Genomic DNA, 4,304 nt, shown 5'->3' with positions numbered 1-4,304 from the left:
AAGATCCAGTGCCCAGAAAAGAACTTTTTATGTTTGTTCCATAGCCACAGATATGTGATCCAAGTCTAGCCATTTGATAAATGTGAACCATTGATCATAAGCGACAGTGAGTAAGTGATTGTGAATGGCATCAGCATAAGTCAGTCCCCACTATTAGAACATCAGCTGAAAACACATGGTCAGTTCAAATTTGGTTGATAGCTTCTACCTCATAGGAAAAATCCACTAGTACTTCAGTTATATAATATGAAAAAAATGGTGCTAATGAAAGAATAATATTTAATTCTATGATACCTTGTGAGGAAATCTTAAGGTACTATTTTAATGTGAGTTCTTATATGAAGGTGATTTGAAAAACATAAAACCTTTGAAAGTAATATGTTGGGGAGTGAGGTTGGAGCAAAGATGCCAGAGAAAAGGTAGTGACTAATCTGAGATCTCCCCCAAATTCCTGTAAATACCTTTAAATAATGCTATTAAAAATCCCTAGAACAACAGAACCCACAAAAGGACAGGATGAAATAATTTTTCAGACAAAGACAACTTAGGTCAGCAAGAAAGTTCTGTCACACCTGAGTAAGAGTGAAGGATAGTCCAGCACAGCGTCCCATCACAGAACTAGGCCCAGCAAACCAGGAGCAGGCCTTGGGAGGCACAGAATCAGCAGTGGAAGGAGCTGCTTCCAGAGCTCTCAGCCCACAGACAGTGCTATAACCACCATTTTGTGAATCCATCTCTCCATCATGGATAGGTTTGCCTAGTAGATTTGCCCAAACCTGCCACCTGGAACCCATAGACCCTCCCCCTTCCTGGTTACTTGGGTACTTTCCAGTTGGGCAACAAATGGGTCATTAGGCAATGAACTGATTGCTACCTTTTGGTTTCTGTATTTCCCCTGCTTGCTCATAATAACTGTCAAGTTGTGGTTTCCCCTTGGTAACAGTTATATTGTGGCTTTCGTCTATATAAACCCTGAGCATATACATCTCAGGGCTGCTTGATTTCGGTTGTGTTCACCCCTGGCAGTCACCGGCAATTAAACTCCACTTAAAATGATTAATGGTCTCACTTGCTGATTTCTCAGTACAACAATGGTAAAGGGGTTGAACAACTATTCAGAAAGAAATTACACAGATCTTTTTGCTATCACTGAGGGAGGACTCTGTTGCTTTGCGCATACTTGGATCCAGGTCACTGTGCTGGTTGACAGCCCCAGGGTGAAGAGAAGCACTAGCACAACAGAACTTGTGGTTTCAGTGGAGCAGGAGCCCTCATCACAGTTCCAAAGCAGAAGAGAATGTTTGTGGTCACTCAGACCAAAGCACAGGCAAGGAGAGTAGTAAACACACCTCCACTTAGATGATGCTACCTTGGAAGAGCTGAAAATTTACAGGTCTCTAGAAGTATCTCTGAAAACAGCTGCACAAAAACTCTAGAGCTTGGGACAATGTACATGCCACCCTGGAAGTAGAGTCTTTAACCTTAACTTTAACAAAGAGTTAAAAGTCAATTAATGGACTGGAAAAAAGAGCAAGCTAATATAATAATAATAATAATATATATATATATATATATATATATATATAACAAAAATAACTATAAAAGGAAGATCAAAACACACACTCAAAAGAAGATAATAAAGTCAAAGCTCCTATATCCAAAGCCACCAAGAAAAAATATGAATTGACCTCAAAAAAAAATTGAAAATCAAGTAAAAAAGGTAGAGGAAAAATTGGGAAGAGAAATGAGAGTGGTGTAAGACAATCATGAAAAATTAATCAACAGCTTGGGAAAGGAGACAGGTGAGGACACACACACACACACACAAATACTGAAGAAAATAACACCTTAAAAACCAGACTAGGCAAAATGGTAAAAGAAGTTAAAAAGTCAATGAAGAAAAGATTGCCTTACAAAGCAGAATTGTCAAAATGAAAAAAAGAGGCACAAAAATTCACTGAAGAAAAATGTCTTTAAAAGGTAGAATTGGTGTACCTACTGCAGAGCCAGAGTGTTGCTGTAGCCTGTGGATCCTGTGTCCAGACCTGATCCCTGCTCTCTCTACCTAAGCTTTCCTGTCATGATGCCACTCCTGCTGCTGGGTCTGCTAGGTCTAGCCAAGTCCACTGGACACATAGTCTATTTCAAGGAGCAGTTCCTCAACAGAGATGGTTGGGAGGATCATTGGGTAGAATCCAAGTACAAGAGTGACTATGGCAAGTTTAGGCTTTCCTCTGGGAAGTTCTACTGAGATGATGAGAAGGACAAAGGGCTACAGACAAGTCAGGATGCCTAATTCTATGCCCTGTCCTTAGGCATGCAGCCCCTCAGCAACAAGGTCCAGATGCTGGTGGTGCAGTTCACTGTCAAACATGAACAGAACATTGACTGTAGTGGTGGTTACTTGAAGATGTTCTCTGCCAGCCAAGACCAGGCCAGCATGCATGGCAACTTAGAGTATAACATAATGTTTGGCCCTGACATCTGTGGCCCAGGGACCAAGAAGGTTCATGTTATCTTTAACTATAAAGGCAAGAATATGTTGATCAATCAGGACATTCGATGCAAGGATGATGAGTTCACCCACCTGTATACCCTGATTGTTCAACCAGACAACACATATGAAGTGAAGACAGACAATGTTCAAGTAGAATCTCGCTCTATGGAGATGACTGGGACTTCCTACTTCCCCCAAAAATCAAGGATCCTGAGGCCAAGAAGCGAGCCAAGATTGATGACCCCGCAGACACAAAGCAAGACAACTAGGAGAAACCTGAACACATTCCTGACCCTGGTGCTCTGAAGCCTGAGGGCTAGGATGAAGAGATGGATGGGGAGTGGGAGCCACCAGTGATCCAGAACCCTGGATACAGGTGTGAATGGAAGCCCTGGCAGATTGACAATCCTGACTACAAGGGCAAGTGGTTGAATCCTGAGATTGACAAACCTGAGTACACACCTGACCCCAACAGTTATGTATACGATGGCTTAGGTGTGTTGGGCCTGGACCTGTGGCAGGTGAAATCTGGTACCATCTTTGATAACTTCCTCATCACCAATGATGAAAGAAGATGATAAGGAGGATGAGGATGAGGAAGATGAGGATGGTGCCCAGCCCGAGGAAGAGCTATAGGGACTGCTGCCTACCTTGTCAGGGCCAGGACTGAGGCTGGAAACACCCTGGGGGGTCAGGCCAGGAGCCAACTAATGTCTTTGTGAGACTGGATAACTGTTTCCAGTGGGTGGGGTTGTTTGTATGGGACTGGATGAGGGTTTTTTTGGTTGTTTTTGTTTTGGTTGTTTTTTTAACTGGTATCTGTCTTCATCCACTCTCCCTCAGGTCCCTCTGCCCCCAAGAACATCTTGGGGATGGCAGATGGTGAAGGACCCTTCAGCCATGAGCTCAGGGGCATGGGGATCAAGGGTGTCACTCTGCATGCTTCCTCAGCCTCCCTGATGACTATCCAGGGATAGAGCCTTTTTTTTTTTTTTGTAAGCAATCGGGGTTAAGTAACTTGCTCAAGGTTACACGGCCAGTTATTATTTCTGGGTGTGGTGCTGAGTATCTGAACCCGGATTTGATCCAGGTCATCCCAACACTGGAGCTGGTGCTCTTACTTGCTGAGCCACCTGGCCACCCCTAAGCAATTGGGGTTAAGTAACTTGCTCAAGGTTACACGGCCAGGTGTTTCTGGGTGGGTGCTAAGTGTCTGAGCCCGGGATTCGATCTCCAGGTCTTCTCAACACTGGAGCCGGTGCTCTTACTCGCTGTGCTACCTGGCCGCCCCCAGGGATAGAGACTTCTGATCTTAAGCTTCTTCATTTCCCCAAATTGGCCTCAAGTCCTGGATCCTCTGATTTTTCCCATCCTCAGAAGCCAGAGAGGAGGGGAGGGTTCTGTCAAGCCTGGCCCTGCCCTTAGGTATCCTATAGCATTCATTGGGGCTAAGGTTTGGCCAATAGTGCCTAAGCCAGACTCTTGGCTCCCTTTTTTCCCTCTGACAGGACTGAGGACAGGAGTTGGTGCAGAGCCCCTGTTGGGGGTGGAAAGGGAGGGGGTGGCAGTTTTTGCTTGGTCTCATTGACAATGTAAGAACAACAAAAAAAGAAATTTCTATTAAATTTTGTGTCTCCATCAAAAAAATGTAGAATTGGGAAAATGGAAAAGGAGGTACAAAGGCTCACTGAAGAAAATAGTTTCTTAAAAATTAGAATAGAGGAAATGGAAGCTAAAGATTTCAAGAAAAATTTAAAAAAATAAAACAAAACCAAAGGAGTGAAAAAGAAATATTTCATTGGAAAAA

General features: G+C 43.5%; 1 pseudogene; it reads left to right on the top strand.

Moving 5' to 3' along the window:
• The first annotated feature begins 2,080 nt into the window (after nt 1-2,080).
• Nucleotides 2,081-3,133, top strand: LOC138163121 (calreticulin-like; annotated as a pseudogene).
• Nucleotides 3,134-4,304: the final 1,171 nt, after the last annotated feature.

This window comes from Petaurus breviceps, unplaced genomic scaffold (assembly GCF_028583685.1).
Source record: "Petaurus breviceps papuanus isolate PSGF00001 unplaced genomic scaffold, PetGlider_PUasm1.0 187, whole genome shotgun sequence".
NCBI lineage: Eukaryota > Metazoa > Chordata > Mammalia > Diprotodontia > Petauridae > Petaurus > Petaurus breviceps.
This window is presented reverse-complemented; position numbering and strand designations above follow the sequence as displayed.